The sequence below is a fragment of the Balaenoptera borealis genome, assembly GCF_965194805.1.
Source record: "Balaenoptera borealis genome assembly, chromosome: 20".
Taxonomy (NCBI): Eukaryota; Metazoa; Chordata; class Mammalia; order Artiodactyla; family Balaenopteridae; genus Balaenoptera; species Balaenoptera borealis.
This window is the reverse complement of record NC_138879.1, coordinates 48,813,947-48,838,319: the sequence shown is the minus strand read 5'-3', so window position 1 is coordinate 48,838,319 and position 24,373 is coordinate 48,813,947. Positions and strand designations below refer to the sequence as shown.

General features: G+C 37.5%; 1 protein-coding gene across 3 annotated transcripts in view; it reads right to left on the bottom strand.

Moving 5' to 3' along the window:
- Nucleotides 1–16,090, bottom strand: part of PAFAH1B1 (platelet activating factor acetylhydrolase 1b regulatory subunit 1) — an 80,601-nt gene extending 64,511 nt beyond the window's left edge. Inside the window, exon 1 of one of the 3 annotated variants that reach the window (XM_082370746.1) lies at nt 15,696–16,090. The gene's annotated coding sequence lies outside the window, so the exon portion shown is untranslated. Of the gene's footprint in view, nt 1–14,866; nt 15,513–15,695 lie in introns of those variants that run through there. The other 2 variants (XM_082370748.1, XM_082370747.1) reach the window with 2 other exon arrangements.
- Nucleotides 16,091–24,373: the final 8,283 nt, after the last annotated feature.

Genomic DNA, 24,373 nt, shown 5'->3' with positions numbered 1-24,373 from the left:
AGTGTCTCATCTATGGATGACTACACGTGACTTAAAAGCACTGTTGAGAGACAGTCCCTGTCCATAAGAAACTTACAATATAGTTGAAGATGTTGAGCTATATATACATACCCTTTAATTCATTCATTGACTATTCTGCTAGGCTCTGTGATATGAGGTTTTACTATAAATAAAGGTGAATAAAATGCAATCCACCCCCCTAAGAGAATGTACAATCTAGTTAGAGTAAAATGGGAGAGTGGAGAAAGGAAAGGAGGTGATAAAGTATATAACATGAGCCCAGGACTGACTGAGTCAGCTTTATAAACTGAAAGGCTAAAGATGGAAATGACTGGCAGTTTTTTGAGGCAGGTTTTAGAGAAAGGGAAAATAATATGTTGACTATAACATGAATACAAAATAGCCAAATGCAAAATTATTTTAAGCAGCTGAAAAATACAGTATTGCTAAAAAGTTGAGGCTACATATGGCAAACTGAGAAATACAAAGGGCAGTCATCAGTAAGAAAACAGAGTGGTTTAAACACTGAATTCAAGAGATTCAGTAGTGAAGGTAACAACATAAAAAACTGAGTTCCAGTAGGGTTGAACAAAAAAATCTTACTTGGGGAATCGAGCACATGTAAAGAGAGAAGGGGCCGAGCCACATATTAATATGTTTCTTGAGGGAAGAGACCATATCTGTTATAAACATAAATAAAAACAATACCTCCTTACATTTAATCTATGCTGAAAACCACCAGGAGTCCATTTTCACAGGAATGGTCTGCTGAAGCAATTAATTTCCAGCAGCATAAAACAGAGTTGTGTACTGACCCCCTTTTTCTTTAAATCTATTTCTTAATGACTTTACCAGTTTTGTATACTCTGGAAGAATACTACTTTGTCCACCTTCAAACAAGACAGGAATGTAGCAGATTCTAAGAAGAATCTTAACCTACAAGCACTCCCACAAGTTTTATTTGGGTAAAACTAAGTTTTCACAAAAATATTTAAATCCTACGTATGAATGGTCTGTGTTTGATATATGGAACACCTGCACTTTAGGTACTTGTCAAGGAGCTTATTCTTAATAAATATCAACAACTGGATTGAGGGAAACTATATCCACTGGTCAGACACCAAAGGACAATCTACCCACTCATTCAGACTGACTCTCATGTGATGTGGTTGGTCTTCCCATATTGAGTGCTGTTAAGTACTAGACATCCATCTACCTTAGAGATGTTGATGAGGGAAATGATAATTACATAATCCTCTTTATGAGGACCCCTATGAGAAATTATAGTCTGATAGTATCAAGTTAGTTACCTTTCTGAACTGTTTATTTTTATCTTAAGGACTTTATGAAAAATGCCACCTCATAGAAAAGCTCAGAGTCAAATTTGTGCTCTCTGCCTGCAACAAGACCATTGTGATAGACCTTTTTGGCCTAGATTCTCATTCCTTTTTATCCTTACCCTTTGTTTTCATTTCTTCTTTCTTTTTGTTTTTAATTTGTGGTATTTTCTAGTTCATACATCTTTATAAATTGCCTTAAATAGGTTACAAATCAAATACTTAGAGAGACTAGGCAGGTTAAAGTGTGAATCAGCTAGAAATAAGGCAACAGTGGTAGAACTGGGTTTTTAAAGTAAGTCGAATTAAAAACAAAAACACTGAGCAGACAAAACACATTTTTGATCCAAATCTTCGACCGTCCATTTGTAGCCTCTGAATAAGGTACTTAATAAATACAGTGCTGAAAGGTAGGATGGTTGAGAAGATTAAACCAGTTTCAACCCCTCTGCTTAAAATCTTTCTGGAACAAGGGTGTATATAACAGCTAAAAGAACAGGTAAATATCTTGCATTCACACAAAACTTCACGATTTACAAACCATCTTCATATCCTTTTGATTTTCAACTTCACTATGTGGCAGCCCTCACAGCTATGTGCACAAAATGCAGAGATCACAAACTCAAAACAATGCAGGTAATATAAACCAGTGAAGCAGGCAAGGCTGTGATCTTTCCATACAAGACTCATTTTGTTTGCATATTAATCATATTACAATATTCTTCACTTCCAGAGAAATATGCTGTTCTACTTTTCTTGAATATTGCAGTTGTCTAGCTACACTTTCCCATTTTTTATAAAAACATCAATAGAAAAGTATTTCTTCACTATAAACAACAGTGCAAGGGCAATAATAAACAGTAACAGGAAGTGGTAGGAACTTGTTTTCCTGGAGAGCTTATGCCCATCTAAAGGAGGGCAGCTGTGGGACTTCCCTGGTGGAGCCGTAGTTAAGACTCCACACTCCCAATGCAGGTGTGGCCCAGGTTCGATCCCTGGTCAGGGAACTAGATGCCACATGCATGCCGCAACTGAGTGTTCACATGCCACAACTAAGGAGCCCTCCTGCTGCAACTAAGACCCAGCACAACCAAATAAATAAATAAATAATTTTTTTTAAATAAATTAAAAAAATCAAGGAGGGCAGCTGTGACTCAGCTTAGGCCAACTGTTGCCATGGGAAAATGTGGGCCCCACTGTTGCCAAAGCTTCTAATTTTTCAGGATAATCCAAAAATAGAGACTTTACACAAAATACCTAACTCTAAAATATTGACTCAAAAAAATTTTAACGATACAAGGCCAAGCATTTACACTTAGTTTGTCCTACAGGCCGCCAGTGTGCAACTCCTGGCTCAATACTGAATTGAACACAGGTTTTTGAACAGTTGAACAGACTGAGGAAAGTGGAAGAAAATTTAGGAATTTATGGTCTAAAATCAATGTCAACAATATTATTCATTCTATTTATTCAATTCAAAGCATAAAAATTACTAAAGAACAAATATTTAATTAATCTTAAGATAAACTCTGCAATGAAAAAACAAATTTTATCATCTTATCTGCAGATACCTTTCCCATGTTCACTGCAGCACTGTCTGTAATAGTGAAAATTTGAAAACAATCTAAAGGCCTATTTCTGTACTGTAGGTATAAAGAAACTATAGTATGATCATATATAAGAAATTCTTTAACATAATAAACTAGATCTACATATACCAATACATCTAGAAAACATTTTTTAGGTGAAAAAAACAAGTTGTAGAATAGTATACAGTATAACATTCATGTAAACTCTAAGCATTATTGTACATTGTTTATGGATACATATATGTATAGTAAAAGTATAAAAACAGAACAAAAGAATATATACAAACTTTATGAGAACTTTACCACTGGGAACAGGGAGGGAGGGGAGTAGGATTAGAAAGAGGATATCAACTCTAACTGTAATGCCATATTTCTTTAAAAAACAAACAAACAAAAACCCCACAAAAACTCTAAAGCAAATATGATAAAATGTTAACATCTGTTAATTCAGGTAGTAGTTATGTGGATATTTTGTTATATTACTGCAGGTACTTCTCCTGCATGGTTGACATGTTCCATAACAAAAATAAACAAACTATAAATATGTAAAATAAAATTTAGAAGAAAAAACAAAAAGTACTTTCCTATGTATAGGTCCCATGATAGGCCCTCTTAAAACAAGCTGAATATGTAAATGATATGAAAGCAATGAAGTAATAAATCCTACACTTTTGAGGTCCTACTGTGTAGAATTTTGGAGTCAAATAGTGGAAGTTCAAATATCAACTTGGCCACCTACAAACTGACCTTGGGCAAATCTTCAAATTTCCTAAGCCTGTTTGCCCACATATAACTGGAGCTAACATCACCACCTACTCAAACAACTGTGGTGAAGCTTAGATAATCAGTGTTAAGGGCTTGTCTACCATTTTACTTCCCTCAATAGAGTTCTAGAATAGTGAAGATGTACAAAGAGAATAACTTCACTTTGAAGATGATACGGCACAGTACCTTTCGCACTTCTACATACATTATCAATGTAAAAGAGACACTGCTGGGGGCTTCCCTGGTGGCGCAGTGGTTGCAAATCTGCCTGCCAATGCAGGGGTAAACGGGTTCGAGCCCTGGTCTGGGAAGATCCCACATGCCACGGAGCAACTGGGCCCGTGAGCCACAACTACTGAGCCTGCGCGTCTGGAGCCTGTGCTCCGCAACGGGAGAGGCCGCGATAGTGAGAGGCCCGCGCACCGCGATGAAGAGTGGCCCCCGCTTGCCGCAACTAGAGAAAGCCCTCGCACAGAAACGAAGACCCAACACAGCCAAAAATAAATAAATAAATTAATTAATTAAAAAAAGAGACACTGCTTTCCTAGTGTCCAAGGACAGAGAACAAATCAGTTTTGCCATCACAAGAAGGCAGAAGGTAAAGGCAGACTGCCCTATTACTATTACATCAATTTGTTTTAATCATCTTAACATCACCATAATAACCACCACCATTTACTGAGTACTATGTGCAAGGTACTGTTCTAGGCTCTTTAAATACATTAACTCACTTGACATATCAGATAAAGTTTTATATAAGCTATAACAAGAGACAAAAATAGTAGATACCTTAAGATTATGAATTCAAAGAAAATTTCTTTCAGTTAGAAAAAAAAAATTAGGGAAGGCTGCCTGGAAAAGGAGAACCTGGTATGCAGATGTGAAGGATATATAGGTCAGAAGATACACAGAGAAAAAGAGATGGGAGGGAGTGGTAAAGAGTGAAAATGCCACAAGGAACAGAAAGTATCTTCATAAGGTTGAATCACCGGATACATGGCAGGCAAGAAGATAAAGAATAAGCAAGTGAGCTAGGACACCAAAGAAAAGACCTTGAGTGTCCATTTAGGATTAAACAAACATCTATTAAATACCATGTTTCTAGTAAGGTACCCTTTGCATTTATTCATATACAAAGCTGACTAAATATAGTAAAAACCTGGCAATGGGTTTTTGGCAAGAAAGTGACTTGAGAACCGTTGTTCAGGAAAATTAATCTGGCACTTTACATAATATCCCACATAATTCCTCCTCTTATTCTCTACTATGGATGGCTAATGACACCCAGTTTCTCAATTCCACCCAGACACCCAAGCCACAAATCTGAGATGTCTTCTAATACTTCCCTCTCCTCATCACACACTACTCATTCACAATTCTACCTCCTAAACCTTTCTCCAATCAACAACCTTCATTGTCACTGTCTTATTTCAAGCACTTATCATTCTTTCCTGAAAAAGCCTCCTAAGTGACCTTCAAACTCCAATCTGTATTCCTCACTGCCACCTACATAAACTACCTAAATACACATCTGATCATAATGCTCACCTTTGCTTAAAATTGTGTCTTCCAAATTGCCTATAAACCACACAGAATTTGTAAATTCTATCAATCTGGCTCATGTGTACCTTTCCAGCCTCATATTCACATGTACCCTACAATGCCCTCTGCAAACTACTGTCCAGCATACACATAATAGTTTTTCATGCTTTTGTATCTGTATATGTTGCTCTTCCCTCTACCTCAAACGACCTTCTCCCATGTCCACTCCAATTATTCATTCAAGATTCAGTTTAAATATCATCCCGCTCAACTGTCTTCAGTGGGGAGATTTGATGAGCCCTGCAATAGCGTAATTGACAGATATCATACACTATGTACACCACTACAACCCAGGACTCAGATTTAAAATACTATATAAGGACACTGAATTTCCTATCCATTTAATTATTTCATTAAGAATCTAGAGAAAACTCAAATTCAAGAAAGTTCTAATTTCAACCAAGTTTTCCCCTTTTTATAAAACTGAATGGCAAGAAAAAATATTCTTAAAATTTGACAAATCTAGATTTGGGGAGTTAAGATTTATCAAAGGAATGAACAGGTGATGAATATTCTGCCTATCAAAGTTATTTATCATCTATGAATAAACAATGAAAAAATTAGATATAAGAGAATTAACAAATTTTAACCTCTTTAATGATTCAGCAGTCACTTCAAATTTTTACAGCATTACTATGGTGCTATACTTTTATAATCACAAATCTTAATATAAAGTTATAATATAAAAACAACATAAAAAATCAATATTTAAGCTTTCTAGCTCTTTGGACGTGGGCTAAATGAGAGTTTTCCACGTTAACAGTGGATCTTTAAAGAGAAATTTCTCTCCACCTACTGAGAAAAACAGCAAAGGCCTATACATTTAGAGAAATTAAAAACTATCTCAGGCCATTAGTTCTCATTTTTATGGAAGCAACATAATATACACCAAAGCCTCACATATAACTAGCATAGAGGACATCTAAGATCCAAAGTACTTTAAATGAATACTGCTTTAAAAATTTTAGAAATAATATCTTATGTTGGAATCAACCTTGACTCTTTTCTTTCTTCTTCTATATTCAATCAATTACCTGGATCTGCCAAGTTTACTGCCTCAATATTTGTTGAATTATTCTCTGTATACCCTTAACAGTACTACCACAGTTCACACCATCGTCTGTCACCTGGACTGGACCAATTTCAACAGGTCTTCTTAAACCTAGTCTTGGCCTATTAACATCTATCTTCTACTCAGCCCCAGAATTATCTATTTAAAATACAATCCGACCATATCTCTTCCTTATTTAAAAACAACCCTTCATTGGCTCCCTATTTTTTATTTAACAAATATTTAAATAGCACTTACTATATGCTAGTCACTGCTTTAAATGTTTTAGAAGTGTTCATTTACTCCTCACAACTACCTATGAGAATTTAAATAACGAGCTTTTATATTGTGTGTGTGTGTGCGTGTAATGTAACACAGCTATGTAAGCAACAGAGTTGAACACAGGCATCTGGGCTCCACAATTGGGGCCCTTATTCACTGCACTATGCTGCCTCCCTATTTCCTGAAGTCCACATGCTTTAACACAGTTTATAAGGTCTTTGATTAGGATCTGGTCCCTTGCCACATTTCAAATCTTATTTCTAACCAAGCCCCACTTTGCTCAAACTCCAGTTAACACTGAGCACCTTGTAATGCATGCCTTCCCTCTCCTCATTTTGTGATCTTTATGATTTTACTACTGCTGTCCCCTGTCTGGAGTACTTTCTAGCACCTCAGCACAGTTCTTATAACAGAATGCACTGAACACACTCTGATGAAAGAATGAATTTTTAATGTGTCATAAGAAATAATAAACAAAAATGTTCTACTATTAATTATACTGGTAGACATATAAAACATGAAAACACCAAATATCTTAGAACTCAAGTCTCCAATACACCTAACGGTTATCCTGTTAAAACACACACAAACAACAACCAAAAAAACTTCCCCCAACCTTGGTTCTCCTCAACTCTTTCTTGCTCCTTCCGAACACCCATATCTGCTCAACAGCCCAAAACAAAAAACACCTCAATTCTTCACCTTCCTCATTCCTTGTTTCTCTTACTTCCCATATCAAACTGGTTATTAATTTATACATACTCAATCCCTTTCGAATCCATTCAACCTGCACTGCCTCTTAAATAGTCTCCACAGGTCTATCTACCTCCATCCACTCCACAGCTGCATCTTCCACAATGCTGACAGTTGCCTTTTTAAAAAGGAAATCTAATGATGTTACTTATCATAACTTAAAATCATCCTCTGGCACCTCAAGGGTAAAAACTGGTTTCAGTAAGCTTCTCAACTAGGAAGCTTACTGACAATACAGATATCCCTGGTGCCCCCCACCATGGAATTTTTATTGCTTTTTATTGCATGAGTCTAAGATGGAGTCTGCAAACGAAGATGGTCCATGTGCCAACCCACTTTACAGGCCAGATCAGGGTAATGTTCTCACTCCTCTGTACTCACCAATCACTCCAGCCATACTGAACTACAGCTACATGTAACTTCCCTCACTAACCAAGGTGTACTTATGAGACTAGGTACAAATTACTCCCCAAACAACATGACGAGATTTCTTCAAAAATGTTTAACCAACATCTTTGTGAAGACCTCCTTGAAAACTTTGGGCCCTCAGGACTTCCCTGGTGGTCCAATGGGTAAGACTCCTCACTCCCAATGCAGAGGGCCGGGGCTCGATCCCTGGTTGGGGAACTAGATCTCGCACGCATGCCGCAACTAAGAAGTCCGCACAACGCAATTAAAGATCCTGCGTGCTGCAACTAAGACCTGGTGCAACCAAAATAAGTAAATAAATATTTTAAAAAAAGAGAAAACTTTGGGCCCTCATCTCACCAAGTACATATTTTGATTATAGCACTATTATGCTACCTTTGCATGTTCATAAATTTTAAGATCTTTGAGGTCAAGGGCTGACAATCACGTTTGTATCCCCAGTGCTTAGAATATAATATATCTAAATAAATGTTTGCTGGACAGAAAAATTGATGAAAATTTAAAAGAGAAACAAAAATATGTAATGGTACTGAATAAGTTTTTTTAAAAGTAGAAGCCCAATGATATTTTCTGTACAAGTGATACAATGTAAGGGCAAGATATAAAAACAACTGAAAGAACTGTAATAACTGCAATTCTCAAGAATAACCTTGCACTCAAGTTATAAATTCTCCTTAGTGTAAAATAAATATCTTTCAGGACACAGATCTACCAGTTCTGTTTTTAAAATAAGAGTCCAATCGGTCAAAAATACTTTCTTTTCTGCTGCAGTATTTACAAGCTTTTTGAGGGAAAGGGAAGAACAAGGAGGATTCAAATACTAGCACAGCACCAATGAATAAGATACCCTATTTGCTTTGCTTCTCAGATTACAGCAGTCTCCCTCCAAACAAGCCCCCAAATGTGGAGCTCTTCTCTAAAATCCCAACACTGAACTTTACTCTCAGAGTAATTTCTAGACGGATATATAATTCACTTAAACATAGCTCCTTCAAAGGCTTTCTCGGATCTTTATTCTCCAAACCACTGTTAAAATATTTTATTTTTTTAAAAAGCTAGAAAAAATTGGGGGTTATTTAAATTAATAATATTTAAAATTCTAAACAAAATTTTCCTGATAGTTAAAATAAAGATGTAAATTGTTTTAATAAATAGGGAAGAAGAGGTGAATCCACCTTACAGAAGAATTCCAAATAACATATGTAAACAGACACTCCCCCACACACACCCCCACCGCCGACATGGAACTGGAGTCACTTCCAAAGGATAAAGTAAGAGAATGGAAAAATAATAACTTTATGAGAAAACTGGCAAACACTACGTTAACCAAGTGATGAAATATCATGTAGCCTCTGACATGATGTGATGAGAAGTGCACTTCACCTCTGTGGTATTTTTTCCAAAAACCCATAACCCATCTAATCATGAAAAAACACCAGACAAACCCAGTGTGGAGGACATTTTACAGAATACCTGACCAGGACTCCTCAAGACTGTAAAAGTCATGAAAAACAAGGAAAGACTGAGAAACTATCACAGACCAGAGGAGAGTGAGGTAAAAGACAACCAAATGTTACGTGGTACCCTGGATTAAATCTGAACAGAAAGAGGCCATTAATGGAAAAACAGTGAAATCCAAATAAAGTCTGGAGTTTAGCTAATAGTAAATACCAAGATTCACAAACGTAGCACAGAAACGTAAGATGTTAACAATGGAGGAAATTGGGTGCAGGGTATACACAAGAACTCTCTGCACTATCTTTACAACTTGACTACAAATCTAAAATTTTTCCAAAATAAAAAGGTTTTTTTAGAAAGAAAAACAGGAAAAACGTGGGATTATTTAAATTAATATTTAAAAGTACAAAGTTTTGTTAAAATAAAGATATAAATGTACTTTGCAGTTTAAATAACATGCTTATGAGCAATATAATTTTATATTAAAAAAAAGGAATTAGTCCATTTGGCATTGATTTACATAGCACTTCTTGCCTACTAAGAAACTCTGAAGCCATCTCTGGTTTCAGATACACATAATGGATAAAGGGGAAAGAATCCCTAATACTAATTCTTAAGAAATACATTTAAAACTATAAGAGCTATATTAATGTATTAATAACTGCTTATTTATGATTAAATTGTATGTTCTCTTCCTTAAAAAAAGTCTCTAACAATAAAAAAATATCTACTGAAGGGTTTACAGGCCTTTTATCCAATAATAGCAACCGCCCTATGAGTTACATACTGTCAACGTTATCCATATATAGATTAGGAAACTGAGGCTTATTGCTCAAGGCTCATAGTTGATAAATTGTGGAGTTAGGATTAGAATCTAAAATATTCATTTTTGGTTTTAGTCAACAGCTTTATTTAATTTTCTCTGATAATGCTAAATGTATAGCTTTTTCCCACCCTTAAAAAATAAGTTAACCAAAAAAAAAAAATTATAATAATAATCAATACAATTGACTCTTTTTTTTTTTTTTTTAGGCCACATCACGTGGCTTGTTGGATCTTAGTTCCACGACCAGGGATCGAACCCAGGTCCTCGGTAGTGAAAGCACAGAGTCCTAACCACTGGACCGCCAAGGAATTCCCAATACAATTGACTCTTTTATCTTCACTTTCCCTTCTTCTGCAGTCAGCATATTTTTGATAAAATAAAAACAACTATGGAAGGGAAGATGAAAATATAAAATATATGCCTTATGCATACAAAATACTAAAATCATAACACATATCCTTTTATCTTGCCGCAGATTAAAAGTGAATTAATCCACAACATGCAAATCCTTAATAACATAAGCTTTCAATTAAATTCCTTAAAAATTTCCCAGATTCTTAATTTCACTGTTATCAAAAGACAGTCTCTCAGAAAATTTCTTAACAGCCTCAGTTAACTGTCAGTAATTCTTGTCAGCACATAAGCGCTCAAGGACCAGCTAATCAAAATGCAAAGAATAGAAACGCAAATGAAATTTATCCAGTTGGGTTAATTCATTTCTTATAGGTGAGAGTTTTGTGGCCCTGAAACAACTATGTCGTAAGTATGACCCTGTTCCTGGGACAACATAAAATCTCTGTAAAGGAAGTATGAACACTTTTCCCTCCTTCACCTTAATTCCAGAGAGATCACTGGAAGTTAGCCACTATAAAGAACTATAGGATATCTCATTTCCTTTCACATAACCCCATATTCAATCAAATGCAAAAAGTATTTATTTACTTATTAATACCACTTGTATGTATTTAAAAGATTTAATATTGATTTACTGATATTATTACTACTACTTGTATGTATGCAGCAAGTATTTATTTACTTATTAATATTACTATAAAGCAGTATTAGGCATTTTCTGGGAGTCCCTATTCAAATGCCTTATGCAAGCAAAATAGTTACAATACAAGACCATGTTAATAAATACCAATTTAAATGATGCAGGCAATAAATGCCACCAGTTTTCACCATTTTAGAAAAGAAATTAACATAAAAATAGTTATGAAAAGAGTCCATTTTGTCAAAAGAAAAAGGAATGTTTGTTTGATCATGCAAGGCAATACCCAAGTGATTCACTGACTACAATATTTACCTCATTCTAGCTACTAACCCAACATGTGACCTTGGGAAAAGAAATTCTCTGAATTTTAGTTCTCTCATCCATAAAAAATACTATTCTATCTCAAAAAGTAGCTGACAGAACAAATGAAATGCCATGTTCAATATATTTACAAAGTTCTAGGAAAATGTTTACAACAATGTTAGATGACAACTTTAGAGGATACTTTTCCAGAAGTATCCTTGACAAATCCACAAATCAATCCTAACTAGGTAAGTTTCAACTAAAAGCCACCAACTTTTAAAGAGAAAACAATAAATCAAAATAATAAGCCCTTATGATACCTGCATCCAATGACTATAAAGCATTTCACCAATATCAATTAAAATTCGTAACTGCCGTGGCAAGGTTAAAAATTATACACACAGCAGAAGTTAAACTAAGGTTCCACTTAAATGACCAGCCAACATGCCATATCAACCAGCAACAAAGCTAAAACAAGTCAAAAAGCCTTCACTGCAGTTACCTGTTAGGCTTATGTAATATGGCATCTTCATGAAATACAGATTTCTCAAAACATGTGGCCTTCAGCAACTAAGATTCACTCTACAGCTAAGCATCTTCAGGAGAATAGGTTTGCTTTTTCTTTTCAGAAGTCCCTATATCAGCAGTTTTTTTGTTTGTTTTTGTTCAGTTTTATTTTAAATAGAGCAACTTTTAAAGTAAAAAAAAGTTGTATAGTAAAAGTGGCAAAGAATTCCCACTTTAACTATTTCTCTCTCTCTAAAGTGCATAAAAACAGATTACCCATCATAATGAAATATTTTCACAACAGAAACTTACAACCAAGTAAAAAAATCTCTTTTAGGACCACAGCGGACATGACAGGCGTGGTTTAAAACCAACTGAGCCTCAAGTCCCTTTGGCAAAAGAGTGCATGACTCACTGCTTTAGAACTCAATGGGAAGAATTGGAAAATTCACTCTGAATGCCGGAAGATTTTGCTTTGGATTTGTTTTTTAAGGTATCTCCATCCTAATGCTGACAACTGCCACAGTTTCTATGGCTTACCTATTGAGATTAAGATGACAAATTCTGAATAATATGAACCACAGGTAAACAAAAAGTAAGGTACTATTTTTTCTTGGACACTGAAAATATGAGGCATAAGGTAAAGTCATATATACAGTATTATTTATTGCATAAGAGGGAGCAACATTTACACTGAAAAAATATAGACAATGAAACACGGATATTCTAGCTGGAAAACCAAAAATTATCAGATACTGATTTTTCCCTTCCAGAAACATCTCTAAATCTTTTATATACCAGAGTAATTGTATCTGGAAAAAAAGATACCAAGTAAGTCTACTAAAAAATTAATCCATCCCAATCTCATTAGAAGTTTTATAGGTATAGAATTATGAAGAATTTTAAAAACTGCTCTCCAAATTAAGCAAAAGATTCTGCCACATGTACCAGAAACACACATAGATACACATTTAGAAGTAAAAGCTCTCTTACTTAAGTCAAATTATTTTAAACTCCTAATCAACTAATAATCTACTGAAAAATCTCAGCTCTTAGTATGCTTTTATAGCTACAAATACTAGGGGTGGGGATATGTTAGACACATAACACAGTGAATTATCATAATAACCTCATTCCTCACCACATGAACCCTTCTACTTTCTAATCACATTAAAAATAACAAAAATGTAAAAATATATCATACACTGACAAAGTCATAAGGCCCATCAAAATCACATTTACAACATGAATTTGACATTCTTCTGAGAACATCTATTCACATGAATGCTTGATACAAGACATTAAAATGACTTACCCTCTCTTACAGTAGTACCTTACTGAAAGGTCTCTTCCAAAGGACAACACAAGAGAAAGGGTCATATAAAGAGCATTTAACACAAATTATCTTATCCTTTCTTACTCACTTTGATGTTCATTATTTAAAAATCACAGATTTATTGTTTTAATGCAAACTAAAGTTAAAGAAAACATCTGCAATGTTCTCATTAGATTTTTGCAATATTCCTACTACTATTTTTTGCCAAATATTTCTGGCATTCGTTAATCTACACTTACTTAACTAAAACAATAAAAAACATTAAGAAGTGTGTATATATATGTGTGTGTGTATGTATATGTACAGATACATAGAGACAATAAGTATTCGCTTTCGAGCAGGGACATTGCTTTTTACCCCAATCATTCAATACCCACCTTGCAAAAAAGGTGGAAACTAAAAACACGAGATTTTAAGATTTACTACAGAGAAACGCCTTTGTTGTAGTACCAATTAGCATCAAATAACCTTACAAAACATAAGCAAGAGAAAAATGCTATGAAAGGGCAATCTAGCATTTCACAGCTTCTGCTCTCTTACTCCACCCAGTCTCCTCGGCTCAATGGCTGTTCACAGCAACCACAAATATTAGCCCATTTTTAAAAAAGGTGTGGGAGAGGCACCGAAATTGGGCTAACTCCATCAAAATCAAGATATACAGAAATATTTTGTGAAAAATTAAGTTCCATTCTGGTTTATAAAAATAACAGCTTTGTTTCATTTAGGAGACCCTCCCCTTGTGAACAATCCAAACAATGATCATTTATAATAGAACATGAAAGAATAAATCACCCTAAACACAGATTACTCTTCTGTTTTAATAAAAACTGCAATTTGCAACTGCCAATTATTTTGCAAAACTGTGTCCTGAAAGATACCCATGAGAGATTAAAAGCTAGCTAATGCCTTAGACCCAAATCATAATTTTTTAAGTAACAGCTTTTAATATATTCAACACTATATCACTACCGACATACCCAACCGGGAAATCTTCCCTATTAAAAGACTGGACCCTGCAGCAATCAAGCTCTGCTGCAGCAAAAACGAAAAAAAAATTTTTTTCAAGCAAATACTACTGTAGCAAAAGGGCAGGGATGACATTACTGGTATGAAAGGCCCAAGCACTGTCTCCTCCACCCTAGCCTCAAAATGAAATTCACACAAAACGATCCCACCTCGCAACAAAAACAGAATTACCAAAAATGGCACACATTTTTTGTTTAGCCTTTAAAACGTTATCAATCTCAAGGATTGTGTGTTAAAGTAAAGGTCGGAATATCAGTAATATCTTTATTCTCTCCCGACTGCCTCTTAAGTAAAGGGGGGGGGGGGGACCTTGGCATGACATCGCCCATTGAGAACGAAACCACAAATCTGGTTCTTCGCTTCCAAAGCACAATTTCTTAACCAAAGGATTGATATAAATTGGACCCAAACCCCAGCCCCAAAAGAAAATCTCCTGCCCTGCTCCCAAGGAGTTTCTTGCTAAGTCACCGAAGAAAAGCAGAATCACAAATAAAGCCAAGGCACCTTTCTGTCTTATCTCAGATATTGAAAACCTCCTCCTCCTCTCCACTCTTCTGTCTAGAGAGGTAGAGTTAAATTTGCCCACCACCTCAAAGGCATTTTCTCACCTGGGAGGCTACGGAAGGCACTGCGTTTCCTAAATGAGTGGGGAGATTAGATTAGAAGGAGAATGGCTGAGGGCCTCGAAGCTCAGTGCTGTAACGTCAAAAGGCAACTCCCGTTGAAGGAGCCGGTGGCAGAAAAGAAAATCCTGCCTGATTTGGTGGGTGGGTGCTGCGGATGGTTCGGTGGGTCGGGCCGCTCCTCCTCAGTGGGTGCAGAGGCTGGACCACTGCACAGGGGGACCAGGGAAGGGCTGGACCATCGTTCTCAGGTCAACCCCATCCTAAGGACAGGTGGGGGACGGAACGCCTGAAGGCCTGTGGGTGCCGAGGCGGCTTGGGGCTGAGCCCGGTCCCTGAGCGCCAGCCGCGGGTGGGGTGGGGACTGCGGAGCTCGCCTTCCGCGGCGGGGGAGAGGAGGGCCGAACCCTTTCCCCAAGATCAGAGAGAGACCTGCTCTCCACGCCCTTCCTACCCAAGAATACTTTTCTTGCTAAGTCACCAAGGGAGGAGGGCGATCCCTTCCCGGGGAGGGCCGCGGGTGGAGCCGCGGCGGCCCTGGCACCCCCCGAACCCGAGCCAGGGAGGAGGGTAGCGAGGGCAGCGCCCTCCCCGGCCTGTCCCCCCTCCTCCCGTGTCTCTCACTCAACGGCCGTCGCGGCCGCCATTTTGAGAGCGAGAAGAGAAGAAGAAGGAGGAGGCGGCGGCAGGGGGAGGGGAGTATGGGAGGGAGGGGACCGGCGCAGCCACATCGTCAGGCCGCCGGGCCCGGCCCGCAGCCGCCGGAGCGCGGTGGAGAAGACAGAGGGGAGGGCGCAGACCCTTGCCGCCTTACCGGAGCGCTGCACCGCCGCCTCCGCAGGGCCTCTTCCGTCCTTCACTCCCATCCACCGGCGGGGGAGGGGGAGAGGGAGAGGGAAGGGAGGAAGGAGGGAGGGAGGGAAGGAGGGAGGGGGAGGATGGCGCGCTGGGCCCTGTCCCGGGGAGGGGGAGGGGAGGGGAGCGGGCGGGCTCCTCAGCCGTTCCGGGGCTCGAGCCCAAGCCTGGCGCTCGCGGTTTCTCTCGCTCGCGCCCGAGCGTTCCCCTCTTTCTCCTTCTCGCTCCCTGGACCCCGGAGTCGCTGCTTGTTCGCTCGCTCACTCGCTATCTCGGCCGCCGGACTCCGCCGCCGCCCCGCCGCTCCAGCTCCGTCTGTCACAGGAGCTGCCCCAACGCCCTGACGTCACCGCGCCGCCGCCGCCGCCGCCGCCCCACACCCGCGGGGAAGAGGGAGGGGAGGGGAGGGGAGGGGAGGGGAGGGGAGGGGGCCCGGAGCGGAGGAGGGGCTGCGGCGCATGCGCCGGCCTGGGCCGGGCCCTGAGCCGCGCTGCCTTCCGCTTAGGCGGCGGGTTGCTGGTGCGGCTGGGCGGTACCGAGGGATAGGCGGACGAGTTTGCGCGCGAGGCGCTTCTTCTCGCCCTCCGCACGCCTCTGTAACCTGGAAAAAGGCTCTCGGCTCCCTTTTCCTAGACCCTCGTCTGACTGCTGCGGCCCCTCACGAACTCCGGCTCTCTTCACGTCCCCGCCCTGCTCTTGGCCACGAACGGCGCTCTCCCCTCTTCCCCCGGCCAACAGAAGAGACCAGCTGGCCCCGGTGGATTCCGTGCCCCGATAGGCTTCAGAAAGCGGAGCCCGGGCCAGGATGTCGCCCCTTCTACCTCCGGCCTTTGGGTTTATTTCCCAGGGGCCGGGGGCGGGGGGGAGGAGAGGGGAGTAGGTTGGGTTGGCTTGGGGAGAAGAGCTGTTGAGGTTGAAAGGCTGATGGAATGCCTAATTATCTTCATTTTTATTATAGATTTCTAATTGGGAGGATTCGCTTTTAGATGTGATTCAGCTATTCTTTTCCTTAGTCACACACACACACGCACGCACACACACATCTGCGACTATGGAAGTCTCGAAACTGATGCCCAAAGAAAGACCTGGAACTTTATCCGTACAAGGCTTGAGCGCGCGCGCGCGCGTGTGTGTGTTTGCTAATTTATGGGTTGAAATACTGAGGACAGGTCTTGGGGATTTGTAGTCAATGTTTTGCACACAGACATTTGATTTAAAAGCGGCCAGATTTGAGGTTCTGAATTATCCAATGTGGAATATCCTTTTAGTAAGAGTTGTTTAGTATGATTATCTCATCACTAATTTGTATTGTCCAAGGAAACTCTTTTCCTAAAACATAGGTTTAGGCTTGTGTTTATTGATTTTATTGCTTTCCTTTATGTAGGCAAATACACTGCCTTTGAGAAGCAGCTGTGTTAATGAGAGAACTTGGGTATGTATAAGTGTGACCTTGAGTAAATTACTCTCTCTGGCCCCGGTTTCTCTATAAAATAGCCCTAATTAGTAACTAACTTGTAAGGCTTTTGTGAGAATTAGGAGATGCTGCATGTGTACAGTATATGGTAATTCATGGTTACCATATACTGGTAACTCATGTAGCAATTACTGTTACTTGATACAAAAACAAGTTTCCTTTTATCAAGAAAGATTGTAAGTCTCTAACCCTGCAGGTGTTCAAGAAGAATATGAGTGAATTGTCTGGAGGGTTTGGGTTCTCTCCTTTATGAAGGCAGGGAAGGAAATCAGAAGGTCTCTGGAATGTTTTTTCCAGGTTTACAGTTCTGGGATTCTCTAGCTGGGTAAGGACAGCAAGAGAGGCACAGAAGTTTGGTCTGTGCCACGTCCATAACAGTCAATAAACATGAAATAAATTAACATCCCCTGTTCTAAGAGTTGGTTCCTTTTTACCTTTTAAAATATTTATTATTGCCTGACATCACACTATTAAGATTTAATCAGCTGAGTATATCAGTTCTTATTTCTTAAATCAATGTTCTAAAAGCCAACAAAATTGCCCAGAAATCAGAATCACATTGATAAACACTGATTTAATACAAACAGCACTAACCCCCCTAAACCTTGAGCTCATAGACTCAGGTATTCAGAATACTTTAAAATATGTATTAGGTAATTATGAATTAAACTGAGATCAGGTTTTATTTCTATAGCAATCCTTCAAAAAACAACAGACTCCCTTGGGAGGAATGCATAAAAGCTTTCTCCCTGGATTATAATTTTTCTGAAAAGAAATAAAACTGTGTTGTGTGCTTAACTTGATATGGCGCGATGTGTTCTGGTTCTGTGCACTTTCTTTTCAATTGCTAAAATGATAGATCCATCTTAATAAACACTTTTTAGTCTATTGAGAATGAAGAATTAGGACATCTATGCTATTAATCATAATTCATAAGGACTTATACAGAACCTACTATATCCATCCAGGAAACATTTAATAATGAATATTTTGGGTGATGTTTCTTGAAAAAAAGTAAGTATAAACATCGATTTTACTTAACACAATCTAACAATCTCCCCATTCAATTGACTTGCAAATCTTTATTTTTCCAGCAGACATTTTCAAAATGGAAACATTTGTTTCAGTTGCTGCAGTAAAATTAGTGTTAGTTTAAACAATTCTGCAAATCAGCTGACTGGAAGAAACACTCTAAAAATATTGCTACTGGGGAGAGGACAAAATATCTTCTAAAAGTAGCTCCAGAGCAAAAATCTGTTAACAATGAGCAAAAATGTTAACACATTATTTTGAGAATGAAACTGTCCTCTGTTTATAGGTAAACATACATCTTTGTATGTGTGTACCTGATAGAAAGCAATTAGCAAATGGTGAGAAGGTAGCTTTCAGGCATACAAGTTATGTGTATCGATGTCCCATTTGAAAGAAAACCATGAACCGACTGGCAAGACTCACTCTAGGAGATTTTGGCTAAATAATTTGTGTACCTGCATTTCCCCAAAGCATGGACATGTCAGTGAGGGCAAGTCCAACTAAACCAGTCATTCTTCATCTCAGCATCATGACACCCTCATGTGTCATGAACATTGTGAGGCCATAGAAACAAATTACAGACTATTAAAGGAGGTGAAACTCACAGCCTGGACATAGAAGAAATATTTAGAAGCAGCACCTTGTAATCTGAAACCTTTAAAAAAAATACATATATACATACATATATATATATTATATACACACACACACATAGAAAATAATTTTTAAAGTGCTAACATAAAGAAACAATACAAAAGGATGTATCAGATTCATTCTAGATGTCACCACAGTAGACCAGGCAAAGGGTAAAACAAGCTTTCTTCCCCTTTATGCCTGTTTGTACGCCCAGTAAAGTAAAAGATTAATTCTCACCTAGAGGACTCAAAGCTTTATGAAGGAGGTGATTTAAAGCAGACTTTTAAAAATGGCTAGTTTTCATTCATTCAACAAATATTTTAATTGAGTATCTTCTATGTACCAGACCCTGTGCTGATTGCTCAGTATACACAATGAATAAAACAAACAGAATCCCTGAGCTCATAGAGTTTATATTCTGGTGAAAGACAGAAAAAAGGTGACAAAGCTATGAAGGCAATAAACGGTTTTGAGATGGAGAAAAATAGGAAGGACCACATGAGTGAGTGCGGTAAGAGAAGACATTTCTGAGGAATGAGTGACATTTAAGCTGAGACTTGAGTAGCCAAGAGATTCTAGATTAAGGAACAAGTGCAAAGACCCTGAGGCAGGAAAATGATTGCTGTGTCCCAGGAAATTAAAGAAAGTCCAGGCAGGTGTAATGAAATGATGGTGAGGAAGGAGGCCTCTTGACTGCACTGGTCCAGGGGACGCCCTTCACATTTTATTCCCTGAATAGCCCAGAGAAGAAAGCAGGCGAGAAGATCAGAGAGACAGGTAGGAATCAGATAGTACAGGACCTTGAGACCATAGTAGGGAGTTTGGATTTCATTTTAGTAGCTGTGGATAAAGGTAAGGACCAAAAAAAGAGCACATTTTGACTATGTCTTTTGATCTTAAGGACTTTAAACAGATAATTATGCTATTATCTTACCTTTTTAATGTGTAAAATTTCAAATATGTAAAAGACAGAGTGATATAATGAACGCTTATATGCCCATCACCAGGTTTGACAATTATAAACTTATGGCTAATCTTGTTTCGTTTATATTCTCACTCATTTCCCCCTTCGTATTTTGAAGCACGTTCTAAATATCACACTATTTCATTCATTTACAGTTTAGTATGTATCTCTAAAAGAAAAAAAAGCCTTTTCTAAAAAACATAATCACAATACCATTACTACACCTAAAAGAATAACAATAATTCCTTAGGATATTTTGACCCTGCCCTTTGATTTTTGCCTCACCAAAGACATGGAGTGATCAGAAGTTCTGGAGAAATTGGATAAGCAATGCAGTTAAGCAATCTTGGACAATAGAACTATCCTGGGTTATTTGAGATCTCCCCACCATTTTCTCATGAATAAGTTTAAAAATTAATATAAACAATTGGTTTTTTATCCAATTAAAATGAACACTACTGGTAGAAATGATTTGCATAGCATATAAGCAACAATGGCTAAAACTGCACACAGTGAAATTTGACAGAGGAAAATTGCATGTGGTGAAAATCATGGCCATGAAAGGGTTCTCACAGCAATAGAAAAAATAAAAGAGAGACTGAAAGAAAAACTCTGATAAGTAAATCAAACTTCCTTTGTAAAATTATTAGAGGAAAGAACGTTTCCCCAGTGAAAATGATTTCATTAAAATACAAATGAAAATAGAAAAATTGGAAGTGGTTTTACTCTGCAAAATAGAGAATTGATCAAATAATTTGACTAGAGTCTGTTCTAATAAACACATTTGCTCTAAAAATTCACTGAAGTTGGTATAATTATGATTAAAACACTAGGATTCACAAATGCTGAGGTAACATCCTTATACATATATCAATATATATATATTTTTAAATTTTGTGGTGGCCAAATTTTAAAAAGTTAAAAAAGATGAAATTAATTTCTATCTTTTCTTTGTACTCTTTGAAATCCAGTGTGTATTTTACACTTACAGCGTATCTCAATCCACACTAACCTTATTTCTAGTAGCCCATGTGGCTAGTGGCTATCCAACTGATCAGTACAGGTCTGGAAGAAAGGTGATCCAAGTGGAAAGAGTGGTTTAAGCAAAGGCATAACATTGTAAGTGTGGAAGGCAAGTTCTGGAAACAAGAAGTGATTCCAGGGTAGATGAAAAGGAGTGTATATGTATGTGAGAGAGGGATGTGGGGAGAGTGAAGGGTTGGAGAGGGAAGAAGGGAGAAATGTATGGGGTCTAAGACTGGAAAGATAATCTGGACTGGAAGGTTTTGAGTATCTTGATCACTAGTCAGTCCTGTTTGCTAAAGGGTTGCTTATACTTGTCTTTGTGCAAGACCATACACCAGTAACCTTCATCTTCAAAGAGAACTTTTCTGACTCTCTTCAATAGTGTCCTCTTTCCCCCTCCCAGTTGCTGTTTCTACTGTCCCTTCTTCCCCTATTGACTGTTCAGAGAAAGGAAGGACTGAATTCCAGGTCCCCAAATGATGGTCCAGAAAAAACCACTAATGCTAGGTTACATCAAGACATAACCTAAATCATGGCTTTTGTACTTTCTTTTTTTCCAAAGCCTTTTTTTTTTAGACAATATACTGTACAGAATGCCCATATGCATATAAACAAACAAACACAGAACTTCCCAGTTTGAAATAGGAGTTTTGGGGCACAAACTGACACCCCCTCTGCCATACTATACCAGCATCTCACTGTGCATCTTTGACAGCATTCAGAACTCACAACAGATTCATTTCTTCATTTTAAAAAAATTTAGTACACTAACTCTTTTCTTCCTTAAAGGTGAATAGATTATGGCTGCATATCTAAAATTTTCTATTTCTTCCTGGACTACAGTGCACAGTACTTAGATAAACAAAATTATATTCTTTTCCCTACAATCACTTTTGATACATGTATATATAAAAGTATGTAAAATTTTGTTCCAAACTTCTTCCTTATAAAATTGGGGTTCGTTTTAAACACTTATGCATCTTCTAGGACTGCAAACAGTTTAGTGGGAGCACTCTGACAGGTGAGATAGGAAATTAATATAGGACAGAAGGCCCGTTTGGCCCACAAACTACCACCTGCTTATTTTAGAGAATGCCTTTTCCGTCTCACTAGATATATGTTTATTTCCTTATTTCATTTATTTATGACTCATGCCATAGCAAAAATTTTGGAAAATTCAGAAACCATGAAAAGAAAATGAAAAGTCTCAAGTAATCCCATAATTCAGATATAACCACAGTGAAAAAAATCACATGTACCTTTCATTTTTTTTGCAGATATTAAGTCAATATTTTTCACAAAATCAGGATCTTAGCTTAAGTGAAGTTTTGAATCTTAATAGTTTTTAGTTGAAGGTTAAAAATCAACAATTTCCCATGTCATTAAGTAGTCTTCAGAAACACAATTTTTAATGGTTGCTAAATAGCCTATTGTTTTAGTGTTTCTCCCAAGGCCACACTCGGCATTTTGGATGGAACAATCCTTTTTTTTTAAATTTTTATTAAACTTTTTATCTTGAGATAACTGTTGATTGACATATAGTTGTAAGAAATAATAGAGAGATCCATTACACCATTACCCCCTACCCCAGTGGTAACATCTTGCAAAACTATAGTACAATATCACAGCTAGGATATTGACATTGATACATTTCCATCAATGGGAGGATCCTCCACGTTGCTCTTTTTTAGCCACAGCTACTTCCCTTAACTGTCAATTTAAGAGTGTTATATAAATGGAATCAAGTAGTATATAATCCAATCCTTTAGCGATTGGGGTTTTTTCTCACTTAGAATAATTCTCTGGAGATTGATCTAAATTGTTGTATGTATTCAATAATTCATTCCTTTTTATTTCTGAGTACTACTCCATGGTATGGAGGTAACATAGTTGAACTATTCACCTGTTAAAGGGCATCTGGTTGTTTCCAGTTTGGTGTGATTACTAATTAAGCTGCTATGAACATTTGTGTCGATGTATTCCTGTGAACATGTTTTCATTTCTCTTAATTTTCATTGTTTTCATTTTGCTGGGATAACTGCCCAGGAGTGCAATTGCTGTATCACATGGTAGTTGCATGCTTAGTTTCATAAAAAAATGCCAGACTGTTTTCCAGAGTGGCTCTACTATTTTATATTCCTACTAGCAATGTATGAGCAATCCATTTTTCCAAATCCTTGCCAGCATTTGGTGTTGTCACTAGTTTTTATTTTAGCCATTTTTATAAGTTTTTGTGATATCTCATTGTGGTTATAATTTGCAATTACCTAATGGGTAATGATGTTGAACATCTTTTCATGTGCTTATTTGCCATCTGTATATCCTTTTTAGTAAAATTGTTCTTTGTGTCTTTTGCCTACTTTCTAATTGGTTTGTTTGTTTTTTATTGTTGAGTGTTAAGATTTCTTCCTATATTCTAGATACTAGTCCTTTGTTGGACATGTGGTTTGCAAATATTTTCTCACAGTCCATAGCTTATATTTTCATGCTCTTAACAGGATCTTTCACAGAAAAAAAAGTTTTTAATTCTGATGAAGTTCAATTTATCAATGTTCCCTTTTATAAACTGAGCATTTGGTGTCAAATCCAAGACCTCTGCTTACCCCTAGATCTCAAAGATTTTCCCATGGTTTTTTCTTTTCTGAAATTACTAGTTTTACATTTAAATCTGCGATCCATTTCAAGTTAATTTTTGTGTGAGACTTAGGTTGAGAATCTTTTTTTTTTTTTTTTTGACTATGGATGTCCAATTTCTCCAGTACCATTTATTGAAAAGGCTATCTTTCCTCCACTGAATTGTTTTTCACACCTTTCTCAGTAACCAGTTGGGCATATTTGTGTGAGTCTCTTTCTGGGTTCTTTATTCTATCCCACTGACCTATGTGTCTATCTCTTCACCAATCCACCAACAGTATACAGTCTTGATTACTGCAGTTATATGATAAAACATAGCATTGAGAAGAGTTATTCCTCCTACTTGATTCTACTTTTTCAAGATTGTTTTAGCTCTTCTAGTTCCTCTGCCTTTCCATATAACTTGTGGAAAAATCTTGTGTATACCTACACAAAAACTTGATGGAATTTAATAGTATCAATAGTTGCATCAAGCCTGTATATCAGTTGAAGAGAACAGACATCTTTACTACATTGAATCTTCCAAATAATGAATACCATATGTCTCTCCTCTTTAGGTCTTTCTTCCATCAACAGTTTGTAGTTTTCAGTACATAAGTTCTGTACACATTTTGTTAGATTTACATCTAAGTATTTCATGTTTTTTGAGTGATTATACATGCACTGTACTTTTTATTTTGGTTACCACATGTTCATTGTTAGTATATGGAAATAGAATTGATTTTTGTATGTCTATCATTTATCCTGAAATTTTGCTAAAGTCACTGATCAGTTCCAGGAGGTTTTCTTTAGAGAATCCTTGGTATTTTCTGTGCAATCATGTCATCTGAAATCAGGACATTTTTATTTCTTCATTTACAATCTATGTGCC